This window comes from Nipponia nippon, unplaced genomic scaffold (assembly GCF_047370975.1).
Source record: "Nipponia nippon isolate SJK-2023a ecotype South Korea unplaced genomic scaffold, ASM4737097v1 scaffold_2, whole genome shotgun sequence".
Classification (NCBI taxonomy): Eukaryota; Metazoa; Chordata; class Aves; order Pelecaniformes; family Threskiornithidae; genus Nipponia; species Nipponia nippon.
Genome location: NW_028262336.1, coordinates 131,189,450 through 131,211,518, shown reverse-complemented (window position 1 = coordinate 131,211,518; position 22,069 = coordinate 131,189,450). Strand labels below are relative to the sequence as shown.

At 51.1% G+C, this 22,069-nt stretch overlaps 3 pseudogenes; all 3 read left to right on the top strand.

Annotated features, from left to right (window-relative positions):
* Window positions 1–3,695: 3,695 nt before the first annotated feature.
* LOC104014854 (olfactory receptor 52B2-like) lies at window positions 3,696–4,860 on the top strand (annotated as a pseudogene).
* A 78-nt stretch (window positions 4,861–4,938) lies between these two features.
* LOC104014856 (olfactory receptor 52B2-like) lies at window positions 4,939–10,760 on the top strand (annotated as a pseudogene).
* A 7,541-nt stretch (window positions 10,761–18,301) lies between these two features.
* Window positions 18,302–20,080, top strand: LOC104014857 (ubiquilin-1 pseudogene; annotated as a pseudogene).
* Window positions 20,081–22,069: the final 1,989 nt, after the last annotated feature.

Here is a 22,069-nt window from a genome sequence, read left to right as displayed (position 1 = left end):
TCTTCACTGCTTCCTCTCTTTGGCCTCTCCTCAGCGATGAACTCAGGCACACGCTAACGCTGAGCACAACAGCAGTGCAGCTAAAATGAGCGTGCGTGTTCAGAGGTGGCACGAGTCTGAGCATGGTCCTGGGAAGGGACCCTTTTGTAAATGCCCGGGAGTCTTCTGCCATCATCATCTTCATCGTGGAGCTAGTGGGAGGTAGGATCTCTCTCGGCAGGTGCTGCACAAATGCAAAATGAAAGACCTGCCTCCAAATTGCTTCCAAACCAAGTATAAAAATGGAAAATGGGTAGGGAAGGGCAATACCAGGAGAGTGCTGGCCTCCATGCCACGTTACTGCACTCGCCCACTGGCACTTTGCTTGGGGTGATGTTGCTCCAGCAAGTGGTCCTCAGCACCCAGGGGATCCTCTCTCAGGGGCGATGCATTCCTGCAGGCACCCACATTTTCACCTGCATTTTAGCAGCCAGCTTGGTTGGGATGGGCTGTGTGTTGTCGTACCAGACGAGTGCATTTCATGGATGCTTCTGCTTTTCTGGGTTTCCAAGAACAGTTTTATACAACTGAGGCACCAGTTTTAAACTCACAGCCCTTGCGCTGCTCTGCTCCTTGGATGGATGTGGCGGCCGGGTCAGGGAGCAAACTGCACAGGCAAATGTCCCTGAGTCAATGAGTCACTAGCTTAGCAATTAATGTCCAGAGGGGCATGCATAATGGGATATTAGCCAGATGATCAGGAAGATTTATATTTCTAACGTGGTTAAAATGTTAGCTTAATAACTCACACGAGAAGTGAAACCAGAACTTCTGCACTTTGTATTTAATTTCCCAGTCTTGAAAGATCTATTTTTTTTTTTTAGCTCAGTTGATGTGGTAGGCTATTTGTAAGCATGCTTGGATTGCAAGGACCCTTTCCTGGGGAGGAGGAAGGGATTTTGACTGAAGTTTTTTCACGGCATCCATGTAGTGCATGCAGCAAGTGAATGAAATCTCAAAAACTTTGGGACACAAGTGGACGTCAATGGAGTCACTGTAAGAAACACTCCTCTGTCCCCAGTGAATGCGTGGGCAGGCTTTTCATGCTTATGTGCACCGAGAAGGAGTCAAGCCTGCGCCTGAAGTGGAGATCATGCTTCAGGTTTGCGCCGAGTCAAGCTCTAAGCATATGCTTTAAAGGAAAATGCTCTTCAGCTGTATTTGAATGCTTCGCTGAATAGACAGAGACAAGCACGGCTTTCATCATGAACAAAGCCCTGAGTGTTTCGAGTTAAAGTATCACATTTCCATTCATTTTTATTGCTGTTTACAAACAATGGTGCTTTATTAATTGTTCTTCGTCTGCAGAGCTCTGTGGGTAATAAAATAGAGTAGCAAAGCTTAATGATTTTACTTCATCTCACCTGCATCGTCACAATGTCTTAGCAAATGTTAGTTAATTAATAAAAATCTCCACTACACAGACAGGCAGATAATAAATAGCACATCCTTGTAAGCTGTCCTGCCTAAAATGAGATGGTAACTCAGCAGCCTGGATGGAGTTATTGGTTGACTGGTTTGCTCTCAGGTGTTAGAGGTCCCTGCTGGTCCCCAAAGGTCCCTGGCAGCTCCCCCAAAGGGTCCTGGCAGTCGGGAAGCTGCTGACTGCAGTTCCCCTGACCCCGCTACACAGTCTGCTCAGGGTCTCTGCAGGTTTCTAGTGGAGGAGCAGTAGTCTAATAAATCCATTGCTCTCTTCTAAAATCAGAAATGAGGACAAAATCAGCTAAAAGGTTTATAGCAGGAATATCTGCTGATCTCTGTCTCAGAGCTTCCAAATTCCTCTCCATCGTGGTTCACAAAAAGCTAAAACAGGTCCTGGTCCCAAAGCACTTTCAGTCTAGGGCAAGGACGAGGATAAAACACCAGATTGACAGGTCCCTGCTTGCCTCAGGCTGGCTCATGCATAGCCCTGGGAAACCCTTTGGGATCCAGGACCAGGCAATGAATTTTGCAGAAGTTACTGTGGTCAGGGTAGTGACGAGTGCCAGGGTGGCGAGGATTCACCAGGGTTGCTTCAGGAACAACCTGAAGGTCTGCAGGGCTTGTGCAGTCCCCATCCAATTAGCACAGCTGTAGGAAATACCCAGAGAAAATGAACGGGTGGTGTCCCTGATGCTCTTCACCACCTGTGTTGGGGTACGAGCACCACCGTCCATGCCCCAGGGCACTCTCCAGGTGCAGTATAAACCCCCCAGGCTCAGGCTGTGTCTGAGATGGGTCCCATTGCTGGCACAGGAGGTGGGTGAGTTGGCTGCATCATGGCACTGTTGTTTCCACTGGGTTTGGTGAGGTGAGATGGATTAAAGAGATGGGGAGATGGTAGGGGTCCATGCAGGATTTATTGTGTGATACTACTGCCAGAGATATGTAAATGTTTCCTGGCAGTGGTTCTGGCTGTATTATCCCAAACTCCCTGCATGAGTGTGGCAGGGAGGGCACTGGACAATGTGTTTCTCAAGGGGATGGAAGTAGCATCCTCCTCCTGCTCAGTTCTTCCAGACGTAGTGGATATAAAGGGATTTCACTTGGAGTGAGAATGGACTTGTGTTCTTCTAATACTTAAAGTGCACTGGGTGGGAGCTAGGACAGAAGTTTGCCTGTAAATTTTCCATATTCTCTAAAGCAGTAGTCCCCAGTGCCAGGGAGTTCAGAGGGTTTCATTATTAATTTTGCACTGGCTCAATAGCACCTGGCAATGCAGCAGCAGCTCAGAGCCCTGGTTCAGGCTCCGTGGATATAAAGCATAAGGTGGCAGCTCCTGACACGCAGCTGGTTACTCCTCATGGTGCTGTAAACCCCCTTTAGACCCTGGACATTTTGATAATGCCCTGCTGATGGTGACTTCTAATTTTGTCTCTTTGCATATCTGACAAGAGAATTTCTCCAGATGCCTTGATGATCGGACACTGCTGTCTGGGGCTCTTATGAAGCAGAGTTTTGGGGTGAAAGGGGCTCTCCCATGCCTTTCACTCGCGTTGCTCTTGGCGGAGTTAGCTTACACACAGTTACAGAGACAGACCTTTTGTATGGGTTGATATGGGCAGGCAAAGTCCCAAGAAGGACAGGACTGAACCAAGCTCCTTGTGTCCTGATTTCATAGGTAGCTCTCAAACAGCTCTGAGTCACTAAAGCTGCGTGTCCCAGAGCAGGATGAGCAATGCACGTGCCTCGTCTGTAGCAGTCATGGGAAAGTAGACAATTTTCCTTAATGCATTTCCAACCCTGGAGATTTCTCAATTGCAGCATAAGGGGTGGTCACATCCAAGTATGTCAACCAGAGAAGCATTTATGCAATCACTGTTTCAAGAGTGAATCTCCTGTATATTTTGCTCTAGTTCCCTGCAGCTGCAGGCAGTTGCAGGCAGAAGACTCTCCTTATTTCCAAGACTCAGGCAGCAGAAATGGCAGTACCTAGCTGAGATGAAGGGACCTGCATAGTGGAGGGGAACCCTGATGGAGCAAATTGACCAATATTTAACACTTCCAGAAAAAATGTAGTTCAGAAGTTTAAGTGTCTGTGCCATGAGCAATGCTAATCATGAGTTCAGCTCCCCTTTGTATCCCGGGTATAGTTCAGCTGTTCTTAGAGCCTTTCTTTCCACCATTATACAGCTCCTGCAAGCAAGAAATGACACGAAGTGTTGCATTGAGCCATGTCAGCACCCAGCCTGTTGGAATCCCACCCCACATTCTTCATCTTGGTGGAGATACCTGGGATGGAGAAGTCTCACACCTGAATCTCCATCCCAGTCTGCATGATGTACTCTGCTGCCCTTCTCGGGAACTCTGTCCTGCTGGTCACCATCGCGAAGGAGCGCAGCCTCCATGAGCCCATGCACATCTTCCTGTGCATGCTGGCAGTGTGTGACCTGCTGTTGTCCACTGCCAGCATGCACAAAACCCTCAGCGTCCTCTGGTCTCTGTCCACCCAAGTCTCTCTCAGTGGCTGCCTGGTGCAGTTGTTCTCCATCTATTTAATTTTTGTGGCGGAGTTGGCCATTTTACTGGCAATGGCCTTTGACTGGTACCTTGCCATGTGCAACCACATGCGATACATGGCCATCCTGACATGGTCTGTCTTGGGGAAAGTTGGCGTGGTGGCTTTAATCAGGAGTTTCTGCATCATGTTCCCTGCCATCTTCCTCCTCAAGTGGCTGCCCTACTGCAGGTGCAACATCATGCCCCACATCTACTGTGAGCACATCAGCGTGGCCTACGTGGCCTGGGCCGGCACCTCTGTCAACATCTGGTACAGGGTAGCTGCTGCCTTCCTTTCAGCCAGCTTGGACACCATCTCCATCACCATCTCCTACGCACTGATCTTCAGGTGCCTCTGGGGGCTGCCGTCCCTGCGTGCCTCCCCCACAGCTCTGCACACCTGCGGCTCCCACCTCTGCGTCATTGCCATGTTTTACACGCCGTCTGCCTTCTCCTTGCTAGTGCACTGGTTTGGCCAGCACGTTCCTTGGTGAAACCGGTGAATTCCTTGGTTCTGGTGAAACACTGGAACAGGTTGCCCAGGGAGGTGGGAGATGCCCCATCCTTGGAAACATTCAAGGCCAGGCTGGACGGGGCTGTGAGCAACCTGATCTGGTTCAAGTTGTCCCTGCCCATTGCAGGGGGGTTGGACTGGATGACCTTTAAAGGTCCCTTCCAACCCAAACCCTTCTGTGATTCTATGTCATCATCTCCTTAGCCAATCTCTACATTGTGGTGCCACCCATGCTCAACCCCATTGTCTACAGGGTAAGAACAAGCCAGATCCTGGAGCACATGGCTCACCTGCTCAGGCTGGGGGACTTGGGCGGCAGGGCATAGCTGGGCAGGCAGGAAGAGGCAACCAGGCTGGCCTACTGGCAAGAGGGGTGAAACAAAGCTTTGAAAAGAGGGAAATGAATGAAAGACAGTGAGGACCTGGCAAACGTGGACCAGGTGGGTTCATCTTCAAAATAAGTGTGTTCAATGGATATCAACATCCAACCCATAGCTCTGTTGCAGACAGGCTGGACAGGTTCCCAGATGTACTGATGGGAAGCAACTCATTGGGACAGTAGGAGCCAGACACCGGGGACTACCACTGTTCCCATGTTCCCCTGCATTGTCCTAAACCTACCACTGTTGGGTATTTGTACAGTCAAGGCATTTGCAAGCAAAATACAGTTTCTGACTTGTTAAGGTGCTATTGAGGATCTTATGAAACAGAAAACATGAAAGAAGTACATATATGTGCCTATTATGTCAGTATAGAAAGATCTCTGCTCGAGCTGCGTATCATCTCTGTGGGATGGGAACAGACATGGCTGGGGCAGTGATGCTCCCTGAAGGCACTCAGGTCTGGGAGCACCCGTTGGGGTCTCCTCTCTCCTGGTGCCCTCTCGGAAGGCTGCAAGGACACAGAGGTGGTGTGAGCACTGCTCCTCTGCCCTGCTCGGCTCTTTGCACCAGAGCCAGCTGTCCCCTGGGCAGCCTGACAGCAGGGAGATGGCTTGTCAGGCCCCCGGAGATCAGGTCCCAGTGTTTCTCCCTGGCTATGAGCTGTGGTAAGGTTGCAGGCTTTGCTGCCAACAGCGTGTGTTTGCTTCACTGTTGCTCCTCACACGTGCACTCAGCTGTACTGTGGACAAGGATGGGAAGATCTGATGTCTTCTGGCTGAGCTGGGCACTTTGGGGTGAAGGGGAAGTCGGGGTAACAGGAGACATCCAGGTCCTGTCTTAGCACCTCTGTCTCTGGACTCCCAGGGGATGCACAGAGCCAGCCTGGCTTCCAGACATGAAGAAACCCCTGCTAGCTAATGTTGGACGCAACTGAAGTACAACAAGTTTGCACAGAGAAGAGGTCCTGATCCCACACTGGATGTAATTGAACCAAGTCTAAGGGGCCTCCAGCTCCCCTAACCTCCTCTCCTACCGTTTCCAGAGGTCTGTCTTGGGGCAGCCAACTAGGAAGGAAAATGGAAGCAAAACTGGGAGCAAATCTTGATATAACATCAGCTGTGGCAATAAAAATGTGACTTTACCTATTATCAGTAATCCTCTGTTGAGTATGTTTTGCAAATATTTGTGCTCTCACTAGTAGCACCGGTAAGCCAGTTGTTAGCATATTTTCTGTAGTAGGGCCATATCTACTGAAAAAGGGAGGTGTGACCAGCCCGTTGCCTAAAGATGAGGAAGATGGCATGTGTTACTAGAGAAATACAGTCATGGACAGGGACATAACGTGTATGTTGGTGAAAGCCGAGATAGCAGTTTTGAAGCCTGTGTAGTGGTGCTAGCGAATACAAGAACCATCCTTTTTCTCTCTCTGCCTCTTGATTTGAATTTCTATGCCTCTTCTCTATCCCTTTCTGCACCCAGAACGGGCTAGCTCTAGACTTGGCTGCCAGCTCTGGCTCAGAGAAGTCCCTAACATGCCCCCTGGAAGGTAGGAGGTATGTCCACCTGGATGTGTCTGCTGCTGGCCTGCTGGATTTGGACCTCGGGTGTAACAAAGCAACCAGCCAGCCCGGTGGTACCTGGTGGTCAGAGCAGGGTTATAATGCTGGGGTGATTCACAGCGTGGGATAGTCTTGGAGGCTTTGGGAGGTTTTGGGACTGAGCTGCTGGCCCACGCAGATGGACCATGGGTCTGCGTTCCCCCATTCCCGATGTCACACCCCACCGAATGGGCAGTTTTAGTAGGGGATGCCTCCTCTCGGCCCTGTTTTCAAGGAAAAGGGACCTCTTTTAGGTCTGTGAAGAGAGGGGAGGGCAGAGGTGTCTCTCCAGAGCCTGACCGTGCCTGCAGTGTGGGGATGGAGACTGTCCCTGTCCTCAGGACTTCTCGTCTGCCTCAACACACTCACCTGAGGCAGTATGTCTGGTGCATCCCTGCTGACTAAATTCTGCTGAATTTTACAGACGCCTCCAGCAACCGCAAAGTCTCCAGTGCACCTGCAACTTCTTTATATTGTGGTGCAGATTGCAATTCAGATTTTTCCTGTGAATATTTCCATTCACATTTTTAACGGCAGATTCATCCCATCCATAGCCTTTGGGAACTGGACTCAGGCAAGTGGAAATCAGCAAATCTGGATAATGTGTGTCTGAGGGGTCCAGAAGAGCTGATGGAGGAGCCATCATGCCCACAAGTCTTCCTCAAGTATCCCCAGGCTTAGCAAAACTAGTGGAAAAAAAAAAAGAAAAAAGAAAAAAAGAAACCCTTTCTGACATGTGCTAATATTAAACAGGAGAAATGGGATTATTGGAGAAATTTGATACTGCTTAGTTTGACATTAGCTCCAACTAAAATAATGGAAAAGTGAATATGAGACTTGATCAATAAAGTGTAAAAAGGGCAAGAATGTAATTAATGGCAATCAGTACTTATTTTTGGTGTTTACCTTCCGTAGAATCATGTCATTTCATTTTCTGATGACTTCCACATTTGGGTAATAAAGTTACCTGAAGGCTGCATACAACGGTGAGTATTTTTTTATTTTCACAGCATTGTGATATATACCTCATTATAACAAACAAATAAATAAATAATAACTAAAGCAGATGTTAATGGAGTTTGGCTAACTACAAAGTCTCGTTTCAGTGATAGCTCCCCACTGAGAGCTAGTTTTCCATGTATTTCTGGGGACGTTCAGCAGGGATTGATTGGATGCTGGGTCTGATGTTATATATGATTGTTATCGGTTGTGTAGAAGCAAGTATGAAATCATTGCTAATAAGGTTTTTAGATGATGCAAAGACAGCTAATTTAATAGAGGTGAATGCAAAGTCATACTCCTACGGAGGAGGGGTACAGGCTGTACCCGAGAAGGGGGCTACAGTCCCAGCGGAGGTGGCTCCGGAGGAGCTCAGGCATCCGAGGGAAGGAGCATTTTGGTGGGGGCACTTTGGGTGATGCTTGGCCAATGGGCCAGTGTGAGGGTCCCAGTGTGTTCCCGTAGCTGTGCAGGGGCAATGCTGGGTAATGCAGGTCCATGATTCCCTCAGCTTGTTCTCAAATACTTCATCAGGTCCACATTTTTGAAAATGTACGGCGAGCTGGGAAGGTCCTTCAGTGCATGCTGCACTGCTCTCGGTGGGATGGGCAGGGACCAGGGGAGGCTGGAGTCGTGCTGGCTTCCAGGAGAAGTCCTGCTCCTTCCCCCACCACGCGCCAGTGCTGCCCAGTCCCCGTGAAACACCTCTCCCACCGCTGCAATAATGAGGGGGAGAAAATCAGGAGAAACCAGCACTTTGATCCAACTTTGCTCAGCCCCAATAATGGCTGAGTTGGTTCACAGTCCCCTTTCAATGAAAATGAAAGCAAAGCATCTTACAGATGCTTTATGGTGTTATGAGAGGGGTGAAGCTGGGTGATCGCAGCAGTCCTTTGTGGTGTTAAAGGCCATGAAAAATAAGCCTTTGGTCCTAGGAACTGCTGGAGGTCAAGACAAGCTGCTCTGAGTGTCTGCTGAGCAGATGGGAGGCCATCTCGTGACTTCGGGTGAGATGGGGGGGTGCTAGCTTGAAACTAAGAAGCACAGTCTTCCCCCAGTGATGGGATATGAAAGGGTGAATTTCCTTTACCTATTTTAGCATTTCTCTCATAAAATATGCTTCTCCTTATCTGATGAGTCAAGAAGAGCAAAAGCCTGTGTTTTGAGTCATGGACATCTTTGGATCATGAGCACCACCTGGAGAATTTGCTCTACGTAAGTGCAATAGCGGAGTCTAAAACATCTGCCAGTATCACAGCTCTCACTGAACAATGTAAGAGGGTGAAAATAATCAGCTGAAATGGGAAAAAAGTGTTAATTTTCTGTTTCTTCACATCAAGACTTACATTTTGAGATAGGGTGGGGATGGATGGAAGCCAAGTGAGCTGTCTCCTGGGTGTGGGTCCCCGGGGGCTCACAGAGAGGCTCTATAAATACCCCCATTCCTTGCTGCAAGAGCAGATTCCCCAGCACCTGCGTGTCCCTGCCTGAGGGCTGCGGACAGAAAACCCTTGTTCGTGGCTGGGGCAGGAAACTGGTGAGTTGCTTGTGCTGAGTGAGCAAGTTCCTGGGGTTTTACAAAGGTGCTATATCTGCAGAAGGGTTGAAATTAAAATTATGCCTGATGTGGGAGGCAGGAAGCCTGTGTCACTGCCAAAGGCTCAGCCACGTGCTGCCTGGCTTTGTGTCAGAAAGCTGCTGCCTGATTAAACAGCATTTGAGCCTGTCCTGGCTTTCCTCCCTGCAGAGCGACTCAGCTCCCTGGAGCAGGTGCTGGTGCTCAGCCAGACCTTTGCACTCACCCAGCGCCTGTTAGGCGAGAGCTGGGTTATGCCAGGATCAGATGGGTACAGGAGAACAGGGAAACGGCCTCTCCGGGTTCAGGCGGAGAGGAGGATGCTCTGGTACCACCCTGACCACCTCCTGTCTGTTTGCAGGGAAGGCTGGTCTGTGGTTGCATAGGGGTGACAGATTTACAGCCCCAGTGCATGAAATGGAACAGGTTGCCCAGAGAGCTTGTGCAGTCTCCATCCTTGCAGGTTTTTGAGACTCAACTGGATAAAGCCCTTAGCTGACCCTGCTTTGTGCAGGAGGTTGGACCAGAGACCTCCCAAGGTCCTGTCCAGCCTGGATTGCTCCACAGTTCTGTGACTCTGTGAGTGGTTGTTACGGATTAGATCTTCTGGCAGTGTCAGTGAGCTTGTGAGCACATGTACTCAAGACCTGTAACATTAAAGTTTGTTTTGTCCTTTCTTTTTAGTCACTGGAAGCCTTGTAGAAAGTGCAAGGAATAGGCTGTCATATTAGCTGGCAATTGCACTGCCTTTGCTCCCATCACCTGTGTCCTGATGGGCATCTCTGGCACAGGGGACTCTCACCTCTGGATCTCCACGCCCTTTACACTCATGTACATGGTTGTTGTCTTTGGGAATTTCACACTGTGCTTCATCAACGACACACAGAAAAGCCTCCATGAGCCCAGGTACCTCTTCCTGCCTTTGCTGGCAGTTGCTGACTTGCTGCTATCCACTACCACCGTGCCCAAGACACTGGCCATCTTCTGGTTTAGGGCTGGGGAGATTTCTTTGGAAGCCTGCATTACCAAGGTATTCTTCATCCTTGTTGTCTCCTGTGCTGAACTGGCACTCCTACTGGCTATGGCATTTGATCAGTACATTGCCACCTGCAAGCCCCTCAAATATGTGACCCTCCTGATAGAGAGGATGACAGGGACAATAGGGTTGGCTGCTCTAGCAAGAAGCTTATCCATCGTTTTCCCCGTTGCTGTTCTTGTGAAGCGCTTGACCTTCTGCTGAAACAAACTCCTCCCTCACACCTACTGCAAGCACATCGGCATAGCCAGGCTGGCCTGTGCGGACACCACCAGGAACGTCTGTTGTGGTGTCATGATTGCTGGTCATGAGCAGGAGCAGGGTGCCCCGCTCATTGCTGCGTCTTACCCACTGATCCTCCAGACTGTCTTCCAGCTCCCATCCAAAGACACCTGGCTCAAGGCTCTGAGCACCTGCGGCTCTCTGGGTCATATTACTGTGCTTCACGCTAGCTTTTTCCTCCCTTTTGTACACCCTTTTGGGTACTGTATTCCCAGATCTGCTCTTATCATCGTGGCCAATCTCTGTGTGCTTTTTTTCCCCCATGTTAAACCCCATCATTTATGGAGTGACAAACAAGCAAATTCAGAGGAGTGCAGTCCAGGTGCTTTACCAGTGCTGCAGCCGTGGCTGAGCAGGCGCCCTGCTGAGCCCAGCAGGCAGGAAAACGCTTCTCGAGACTTTGATACCAAAGTTTTCCCTTTGAATACATTGAGACACCTTATTCTAGATGTGACAGCTTCTGCTTGCCTTGGGGGCTGGACTGAGGTGAGACACTGCAGCGGGAAGGACCACAAGCAGGAGTCATTGCCCAGTGTCCAGTTGGTCGTGTGAGCTGGACACCCAACGGCCATGGCCAAAGGCCAGAGTCTGTGCACTGGGCTGGACTGGGGGCTGTCAGCCTGCCACTGGCTTGCTGGTCAACTGCTCCCTTGCTCCGCTTCCTCAGAGCTTGTATGAGACCCCGATACTCTGCCCTAGCTTGTGCAGGCCTCCGGGTCTGCAGCAGAGCTGTGCAGGGTTAGTCATGCAGAGGTGCAGGGAAGAGCAGCAGGCAACAGCATCTACACTGCAGCAGCAAGACCTGCACCATGGGGAGCTTCATCTGTGAGCGGCATCAGCCTGCAAGCACAGCACTCGGGTTTGCCACTTGGGACCAAGCACCTCCTGCTTAAAACCTTGAAAGCTTCAGCTCTCCAGCAGGTAGGCTGGCAGGAGGGGTTGCAGGCAGGGATATTTTTAATTCCTCTCTAGGCAGGGTAGGCTTCCCTCACAGACAGCAGGAACAGCTTTCATCTGGAAGGACAAGCACAGACGAGCTACACGCAGAGACCCTTGGCCCCCCACACTCAGCCCAGAAGTCCTGGGTCAAGTGTCTCCTCCTCCTTCATCGCGCGTGTGCTGCCGTAGCTGTGCGTGCCTTGCCCGCGCCTGGTGGGCTGCAGATGCCCAGCGGCCAGCTCGGAAGAGCCACCCACACAGAAAAAGCCCGTGGTCGGTGATTTCCACCTTGGCACCATCCGCTCCGTGTGTGGGGCCTTGACCTGCCCTGTGGAGATGCTTTGCTCTTCTCGCAGCTGACCTGGACGGCACCTCTCAGACGTGCCCTCCTCGGGGGACCAGTGGGTGCCCCCCTCAGCTGTGCCGACCAGCCCCAGAGGCCAGACAGGTTTTTCTTACACGACGTATAAAGCGGGTGAGGAAAACTCTGCCTTCTGTGGGCTGTTACAGCATCTTCCCACCCAGACGTCTGTGCTGATGCTCAGAAGAGGGACAAAATGCAGCCTTGTGGTGCAGTCACTATTTGCAGTGCATGGGCATGGGGTCCCCCTCCCGAAGGTTTCCCCTCCGAGCAGGTGAGGGCTCCGGGGCTGGCAGGGAGAGGCAGGGGCAGATGCATTCGGCTTTTGCCGATGGCCTAAATCCAGTCTGCTCCAGAGCTGCAGTGTGGCACAGCACTGCAAGCCGAAGTGGTTTGCAAACATCAAAGTTTTGATAGTTTGCAAACAAGTTTTGATGTTTGCATTTGTGCGGTGGCTTCCTACATGTGTGTCCACAGGTTAGTTACGGTGTGTGCTGTGCTTAATGCGAGTTAATGTGGAAGGAGACATTTCGTCTAAAAACCTGCAGGAGTGAACCTGCTGGCTAATGAATACAGGAGAACAATCTCGCCGGTGAACAGTGGCACAGCGTGTTGAAACTGCCTGCCCTAGCTGAAGGCAGAAGGGGCAGCAGCAAACTCTCCCGGAGCAGCAGGTAAGTGCCGAGAGAGGGCGGGATCCGGGGGTCTGCTCCGGCAATTCGTGGCTGTCAGACAGGGGTGCTTTAGTGCAGCCTCCTGAGGGCTGGGGTCTACCCAAGGGGATGCTCTGCCTTGTGCAGCACGAGCTCAGGGAATAAAGCACATCTGACCGGAGACATTTTAGAGTAAAGATCTCTAAAAAATACCCATTGCTGGGCTCAGTGGAGGATAAGCCGGTGGCTTTTGGCCTGGCTGACCTATCTGGGGCTCGTACTAATCCACAGTCTGTTTTAGCCTTTGAATTGCTAGGGAGGAGCAGGTTAACGTCAGTCATGCAGTGCAGCGAGGGCGTGGGCTTGCTCATGGTGAAAGCGGTGCTGCAATCCTACCCTCTGGTTTGGGGTCAGTGTTTTAAAAGATAGCAAAAAAGTCCGGAGAGGAGGGAGACAGAACAGACATATTATTCAGTGCTGGAGAAAATACTTGATCTATGAAGGATGCAAAACATTATTTTTTAAAGAGCTGTAAGAGGAATCTTCATTGCAGGGTGGAAGTCTCAGGAGAAAACATCTGATGCTAAGGATCATTGTAATGCCCTTGAGAAGGATGAATTTGAATGCATGGAAAATGAAGCCAGACATATTCTGATTGGAAATAAAAGCCTTATTTTGAATAATGAGAATAATTAACTGCTGTGAGAAGCTCATGAGAGCAACAGTAGGTTTTCCAGCAGTGACTATACCCATGTGGAGAGTGGAAGTTATTGGGTACAAAGTTGTTTTCTCAGTGAGATCTTTGGCTTGCAGGGCGGTGGAGGACCAAGAAGCAGTTCGCGTGCCTGTTTTGGCCTCCAGCTCTACATACGTACATCCTTGCAGTGTGATAATTTGTGGTATTTCTGAGATGCCCCTGCCCATTCTCTTTGGAAGGGCTCTTCTAAGAAAGGATAGAAGCTGCTGGCACTTTGAGGCCAGATACATCATCTTCTCTACTGCTTGGTGATGAGACTTGTTGGCAGCCACAGTGCTGTCCTACCTTTTCCCTGTCACCCTGCCCCATCTGTGTTCCCCTTCCCATCACTCGTGGCGATGCCACTGGAGGAGACCAGGCCCTGCTCCCTCCTCCCAGGATCCTGACCTCCACCATCTCATGGTCACTGTGGCCAAGGCTGCCTCCCACATTCACATCCCTGACCCGTTCGTCTTTTGTTTCAAATTGTCGGGTCCAGCAGAGCCCCTTGACTTGTTGGCTCCTTCATCACCTGTGCCAGGAAGTTGTTGTCAATGTATCTACAAATCTCCTAGGTTGCTTGAGCCCTGCTGTATTGTCCTTCCAGCAGATATCAGTGTCAACTTCGAGCACTGAGCAATCCTGAAAATATCCCAGGAGGTGACAATCCGTTGATGTGTGTGCACACCGGGTGCCAGGAAGCATCGCCTGGTGCAGCACATGAGCCAGCTGGAAACAACTCATTTGCTTCCTCAGTGAGAAATTGCTCCTTGAAGAGGGTGGGCAGGAGAGGCCAGCTCTCCTGTAGCGATACTAGGTACCATCAGCATCTTATTCTCCTTCCCTGAGTGCCACCAGTGTTTGTACCAACGGCAGCTCTGCTGACTCTGACTGTGGTGGTACCAGCAGCATCACTCGCCTGCTGGGACAGAGCTCCCCGTTACTGAGCCAGGACTCGGGGGTGGGAGCTGGGAGGGCTGAGGCGGGAGGTGTCCACAGCCTGCTCCATCAGGACGCTGCATCCCTCCAGCTGATGGTGAAGTTGTGCACATCCCCACAAAGCGGGTGATGCTGTTGCTGCTGCAGAGGTCCCAGCAGGCAGCACCGGCTGTGCTCTCCACCGAGGCCATGCGGCAGCAAGAAATCACACAGAGGATGCCAAATTTCTGAGTTCCAGGTTTGCTGGAAGAAATGGTGGTGGTGGTCTCTAACCCAAAGGCCTTGCAGGCTTGGTCACAGATTGAGGAGGTTTTGCGGCTCCTTGCAGTGGAAGCACCAGTCAATGCCATGGTTCATGGTCTGTTTGCAGGCTCTGGGCGATACCAGAAACTCTGCAAATGTTGCAGGCACCAGCTCTGGGTCTGTCAAATTGCCGCCACAGTATGAACAATGTCTGAGAAGGAACAACAGCGTCTGAAGATGCTGCATGTAGTTCCTGGGACAGTCTCCAATCATCACAAGCTCCAGAAACCAAATTCCAGGAAGAACTGGAGCTAGTCAGGTTAATGACCCTCCTTAATGGAGAAGGAAGTGTTAGAGTGGTTGGGAAGTTCCATCATGGAGCAGATCATCTTGAGTGCCATTACGTGGCATGTGTGGGACAACCGGGGGATCAGGCTCAGCCAGCATGGGTTCATGAAAGGGAGGTCCTGCTTGACCAACCTGGTCTCCTTCTATGACAAGGTGACCGCTTAGTGGGTGAGGGGAAGGCTGTGGATGGTGTCTACCTGGACTTTAGTAAGGCCTTTGACACTGTTTCCCACAGCATTCTCCTGGAGAAGCTGGCTGCTAATGGCTTGGACGAGTATACTCTTTGCTGGGTAAAAAACTGGCTGGATGCTTGAGCCCGAAGAGTGGTGGTGAATGGAGTCAAATCCAGTTGGCGGCCGGTCACCAGTGGTGTCCCCAGGGCTCAGTACTGGGTCCAGCTCTGTTCAATGTCTTTATCAACAACCTGGACGAGGGGATCGAGGGCACCCTCAGCCAGTTTGCAGAGGACACCCAGTCGGGCGGGAGCGTTGATCTGCTGGGGGGCAGGGAGGCTCTGCAGAGGGCCCTGGCCAGGCTGGGTCGATGGGCCCAGGCACTGGGTGAGGGTCAGCAAGGCTCAGGGCCGGGTCCTGCACTGGGGGCACAGCAACCCCAGGCACCGCTGCAGGCGTGGGGAGGAGCGGCTGGGAGCTGCCCGGCGGGAAAGGGCCTGGGGGTGCTGGTCGACAGCCGCTGAACATGAGCCAGCAGTGTGCCCAGGTGGCCAAGAGGGCCAGTGGCATCCTGGCTTGTATCAGGACCAGTGTGGCCAGCAGGAGCAGGGCAGGGATGGTCCCCCTGTGCTGGGCACTGGTGAGGCCGCCCCTCGAATGCTGTGCTCAGCGCTGGGCCCCTCACCCCAAGGCGGCCATGGAGGGGCTGGAGCGTGGCCAGAGCAGGGCAGCGAGGCTGGGGCAGGGGCTGGAGCCCAAGGCTGGGGAGGAGCGGCTGGGGGAGCTGGGGGGGCTCAGCCTGGAGAAGAGGAGGCTGAGGGGAGCCCTCATCGCTCTCTGCAACTGCCTGAAAGGAGGCTGGAGCCGGGGGGGTCAGTCTCTTCTCCCCAGGAACAAGCGATGGGACGAGAGGGAACGGCCTCAAGCTGCGCCAGGGCAGGTTTGGGTTGGGTATTGGGAAAAACTTCTTCCCCAAAGGGCTGTCAGGCCCTGGCCCAGGCTGCCCAGGGCAGGGGCTGAGTCCCCGTCCCTGGGGGGATTTAAAAGCCGGGGAGATGTGGTGCTTGGGGACATGGTTTAGTGGTGGCCTTGGCAGTGTTGGGTTAACGTTGGACTCGATGATCTTAAGGGTCTTTTCCAACCTTAACGATTCTGTGATTCTATGATTCTACGATGCTTCTGATTTTCATCCCAGATTTATTTATCTCCTGACTCGTTAGAGGAGAGACACTACCTAGGCACACATTATTACAGGCATCAGAAATAAATCTGGGCTGCAAATCAGAAGAAATTTCCCAACTGTTAGGTAACTAGGTTGCTCTGGGTAGTGCATCAGGGGTGAGCTGGGCAAGCTCTTTTTAACATGGAGCCGTGTTGCAAACAGGAGTATATGTGTGCCGGTAAGGCAGGATGAGTGTCCATGCCTGGGAGAGCCTTGCCACCCTGTGCTCCTGATGGGTGGCGAGCGCCGCACAGCCCTGAATAGCAAGTGCTGCTCAGAGCTGGGTCCCCTCTGTGGGTCCCCCATGCCTTTACATTTGGGTGCAGCACACACGATAAAGGATCTCTGTTTAATGCAGTATGCCTGTTAAATCTCACAGCAGTGTTGACTCCAAGGTGTCAGTTTTCCTCAGATCCCACTGATGTCCACACTGGAGCAGGAGGACCATTCCTGTTTCTCGTGCCCATACTCTGAGACTCGACCAACAGAGAGAAAAAGTGATCCAACCCACCATCACTGTATTTAGGACTGTTTTTGCATTGCTTCTCAGTGAACTGGAGCCAGAGCTGCAGGCAGTGATGATGCGAGGGCTCTGGGGTCAGCAGCAGAGGGACGGGTGCCCTGTGCGACCGCCGCTGCACCCCGCAGGGAGAGGGGTTGTTGGTGGCAGTGACGGCGGGACGAATCATGGGGGCAGGGAGCAATCTGGCGTTGGTGCACCGGCAGGGGTGTGTGTGCCAGTGCATTCTGCCGAAACAAATAATTGCAGAGGAGCTCTTTGTTAATGCAAACAAGAGTGCTGGGGATTTGGAAGTGCTCTTTTCTTGGCATGCTGTCTGCAAACAGAAACCATACCACATCCTTTGGGGAGTTACCATGTGGCATGATTAGCGGATAGGAAATAAGCACTCTGCAAATGTATCAGAAGATTTTTGATTAAAAGAGAACTTTTGTAATTTAGAAAATTAATATCAACATCAAATAACCTGAAAGCTATGAAAAAAGGTTAAACAAATGAAGTTGTTCTGGTATGCACCTGGATTTTTATATTGGCTCCATGAAAGTTAGTCTTTGAATTTTGCAGGTGAAGAAATTGAGCACCAACGTGGGGACTGTGAAAACTTTTTCCAAGCATCACACAAACAAGAAATAAAACATGGGATGCTAAGACAAACTTAACTCCTTTTGGCTTTGTTTTGAAACAAACATCAGCTTTCTCAGCTGGATGAAGGAGAGATTTGTTCTGCTAATGGTGCTAGAGTGTGTTTACTTTGTGACCATGGAATTAAATGTTTTAACAGCATTCACAAGGATGGTGCAAAGTGTATTGAAATTGCACAGCCTGCGTAACCCTTACCTGGGTTTTTCCCCATCGGGGAAATCTTGGGGATAAAACTAAGACAGCTCTGTGGTGCTGGTGTTTCCCAGTCGAAAGGGTGAGGGTGCTCCTGGGCTGAAGAAGGGGGATATTTCCTTCTCAGACAGCTGAGATCAGGGGTGTCAGGAAGGCAGCAGGGATGGAGACTGCACTGCTAGGAGCCTGCAAGAGGAGAGGGCTGACCCTAGGTGTGGGTGCGCAGGGCTGGCAGCAAAACCACAAAAGGCCCCAAAGGCTGATGGGCATGGGATGCGAAGCTTCAGGGTGCTTTGCATCCCCGAAGCAAACCTGGCAGGAGGCGGGTGTTCACTGAAACAGGGGAGCAAGGTCCAGAGTGGACAGGGTGGGTGCCTGGGAGTTTGCAATGGGGTTGACAATGCCAGCCTGCAAGCAGCTGGGTGTAGTGGTCATCTCAAATGGCAATGGTCCTGGAGTCGCCTGAGCGCTGACTTTCCCATGTCGTGGCCTTTCCCGTGCCCCAGGGACTGGGTTGGCTGGGGACCATGGAGGCGAGGAAGCCCAAGCTCAGCTCCAAGGGAGGTGCCCCCCCTCCAGGCCATTGCTGCTCACTCTGACATCAGCGGTGATGTCATAGCACAGGGACGGCTGCATGACAGTTCTATGTGGGCAGGAGGCCACAGCGGGACAAGGATCATGGGGGGGCTGCTCAGGTGGTGAGGGAGCAAAGCAGCTGTGCAACATCTGGCTGGTATGTTCATTTGGTCTGCGCTGCAGGGAGAGGCGGCCCTTGTCCCTGTGTCACTTATCCCTCCTGACAGCTGTCACCATAGCAGGGGCAACAGCCAAAACCTCCCTGTTTCAGCCCCCTGTTGATTCCCAACTTCTGCCAGCACCTCTGCTTTTCAACAGACCAAAGCGCAGTCCTGGTCTCAGAACCACCATGTCTGAAAGCAAAGGGGCAGCGGAGACTAGTCAACCTGTTGTCACCATGGATTCCTCAAATATCATCAAAGTGACTGTGAAGACCCTCAAGCAGAAGGAGCAGTTTGAGGTTGCTCAGAGCAGCACCATCCGGGAGTTTAAGGAAGAAGTTGCCAAGCGTTTCAAAACACTCCCTGATCTGCTGGTCCTGATATTTGCTGGGAAAGTCCTCAAGGATCAAGATACTTTGAGCCAGCATGGAGTTCACACTGGGGTCAACATCCACGTGGTCATCAAGTCCCAAAAGAGACCGCAGGACGGCCTGGCAGATCAAGGAAGAGAAACCACCCTGATGCAACCTCCCAGCCACAGTAATTCCAACTTATTCTACTTGGGAAGCATAGCTGATCTGCAAAACCCGTGCTTGATCCATCGTAACTTGTCTGAGCTGTTGACCTCCAGCCAGGAAATAGTGGCCCAGACCATGGAGGAACTCTTGTCTAGGATCCTCAGTTCAGGCCTGGATCTGAACACCGTCAACAACAATGCATTTTTGCTAGGGTTCCTCCTTGGGGTCACAGGCGTACATCTCCTAGGCCTGGACTCAACAGACATGTTGGACTTGGTGAGTAGCATTCAAGAGCAAAATGTGTCTGTGCACAGCTTGATAAGCGAGATGATGCAGAGTACCTTTGTGCAGAACATCCTTGACAATGCCGATCTTGTCAGGGATCTCATCATGTCCAACCCTCAGATACAGCAGCTGGCTGAAGAAAATCCTGAGATCGGTCAGATTCTCACCGACCCACACGCTATCAGAGAAATATTAGAGGCCTCCAGCAGTCCTGCCATAATGCAGGAGATGATAAGGAACCATGACGTGGCCATGAACAACCTCGAAAGCATCCCCGGTGGGTACAGAGCTCTGGAGCAGCTGTACAGGGAGATTGAGGAGCCTATCCTGGATGCTGTGCAGGCACAGCTGGGCAACAACCCCTTTGCTTCCTTGGACAGTAGCCCACCCCTGAGTGGAGCCAGGCTACCAGCCCATACCGAAAACCGGAGTCCACTACCCAACCCTTGGGCTCTGCAGTCCAACGGAGTCAGTGACAATGCAGGTGACTATGATGGCCAATTTCCCAGCAGCAGCGGAGGCGGCAGTTTTGCCTCACTGAGTTTGGGTCCTGCAGCAGGTCCAGTGGTACCCAACTCAGGGGAGGTTCAGAGCATGGTTCAGCAGCTAACAGGAAACCCAGAGCTCATGCACAACCTGCAGATTGCGTTAACAACCCCCAACAGCCCAGCACAAATGCTGCTGAACAGCACTCACATATCAAGCGATGGAAATTCTCCACCTCAAGATCAATGGGCACAGCAGCTGCCACTGGAGATGGAGAATGCTGAGATTTCGTTCTTGCTGAGAAACCCCAGAGCACTGCAGGCATTGCTACAGATCCAGCTGGGATTACAGACCCTCTCAATAGAAGTACCAGATTTTATACTTAGTCTGGAGGACTCGCATGTGGAGCTGGATCTGGAAAGCATGGATGACTCGGAACAAAGCAGTAAGTTTGAGGATGATGAAATTTTGTTGTCAGATGAGGATGAAGCAGAATGTCAGACGGAGATGGATGAGGAGGCACCACAGACCAGATTTGAGAGACAAATGGAGCAGCTCAGTGCCATGGGCTTCCAGGACCAAAGTGAAAACTTGCAGGCACTGATTGATGCAGAAGGAGACATCAGTGCAGCAGTGGAGATACTGGCAAAAACACCATCATCAAACAAGGTACCGTAACTGGTTTGTCCAAATGAGCCAGTTATAGTACCTCATTTGTTGATCACACACTAAAAGCGGCAGGGTGCATATTAAGAAGTTGTGTGCTGTAGCATTCTTCCATCTATGAGAATTAATTTCCTCTTGGATTTCTTGCGTTCAAAAGCAATAGACATGAGGACCCTTCTTGCTGTGGAACTGGAGGGCAGGCCCTACCTGAATGTGGTGCTGCCCCTTAACAGACAGAGTCTGTGATCCAGGTGTGCATGCAGAGAAAAAACATGGCAAGAAAAGACACCAGAGAGGGAAAATATGCTTTTTTACAGGTTAGGAACTGAGATCAAGGGATGCTGAAGACCAGGTGATAAATGAGCTTGACTCCCATTTGGACTCCAAAACAAACAGTGGCACAGCTGCTTTTTTTTGAAATCTGGCCCTACAGAAGAGAGGCAGGGAGTATCTGAGCCATCTAATTCCTGTCACTGCGGGCATCAGCCTTTCTGCAGCTGAGCAAACACTGTTTTGAAAGTCAATCTGTCATTTTTGCCACTGCTTCTCCTACGGGCGTGAAGTCCGTGAGGGTTACGGTAATCATCAGTGATAACTGTAAGTCAGATTTTCATCCCGAATATGTTTACAATTGTTGCACAGACGTTTTTAGTTTCATGCGCCAGTTCAGAGCTTCTCCCATTAGCAAATCCTAAACCCTTTGTGCTTTGTTGAATGTCACACGTGGGACCAGGGGCTAAGGCACCTTCTCCAGACCCTTCTTCAGGACCAGAGCTGAGTGTCTTTGCAAGTCTTGTCCCCTTTGCTTTGCTGTGTGTGAGTCTGAGGCTGCGAATGGGGTTGTGCCATATGCAGCCATAACAGACCGTGGCTGGAAAATGCCCCTCTCTCGTGGCAGACCCCGTGTGTGACTATGCATGTGCCAGCAGCCGTGCTTCTTCTGACCTGCTGGGATAAAGTTAATTCCCTATGACAGCATCAGCCGCTGGCAGCAATCGACAAGCTGATCTTGGTCATGTCCTCTGTTTACTGATGGAGAAAAGCTTCAGTCCCTCGGCCACAGGGATGTAGTTTGTCCCGGGGGTGGTGATCACAGGTTCGTTGGGGTCTCCGTGCATCAGCCGTGGCCTGAGGAGTGTGTTAGCTGCACCAAGTCGAGACTTTGCAAACTTCCCCAGTGGTTAAAACCACCACTGATGCTTCAGGGTAGTGCTGCTGTGAAATGCCCTGGCTTGGGGCCATGCCTGAACACTCAGATGACAACGGCTGCCCCTGAAGTCATGAGAGGCTGAACATGTGTGCAGAGCCTATGTGACCTGTGTTGGGCTGTTTGTCCAAGGCTGATGCTGGAGTGAGATAGGTGGAGGTGGTAGACACCAAAATGTAAGGATCTAGATGCGAGTTGTGCATCCAGCCTCCTGCTGCAGCCAGCGGAGCTCTTGGCATGGCTCCGTTCTCATGCAGAGGAGCCCAGCACCACTGGAGATGCCCTTGGGCATCTGAGACATCCACATGGGGCTGGTGGATGTGACACAGGACCTACAAGACACCTGTGTCCCTCTAGATCAGTGGCTGGAGATGAGGAGGAATAGAATAGGGCATCTCAGAAAATGCGCTAAAAATCAAGGGAGCATTTACACACAAAAGATTGGTGGAACTAAGGATTTCTTTAAAATGCTTGTGTTTCAAATTCAAGCAGTTTTAAGGTTTCAGTTACAAAAAAGTGTTAAAATAATTTGCCACTTTAAACATGTTTTTACTTTTTTTTCTTATAAATATTCTGGTAAACCTGGGAGGAACTCATGACATGTAAAGAAATCACTGAATGTAGATATTTTTTTCCCGCAAAAACGACCTCCTGACTTTGCTCAGCTTCTGTATGGGGTTTTTGGTGTGACTTGGCAGTTGCTGGAGGACTGTGGTCCCTTGCAGTCTGTGCAGTGGGGAGTGTAAGGACCATTTATGCTTGCAGGACAGCATGAGCTCTGCTCCTGCTTTCAT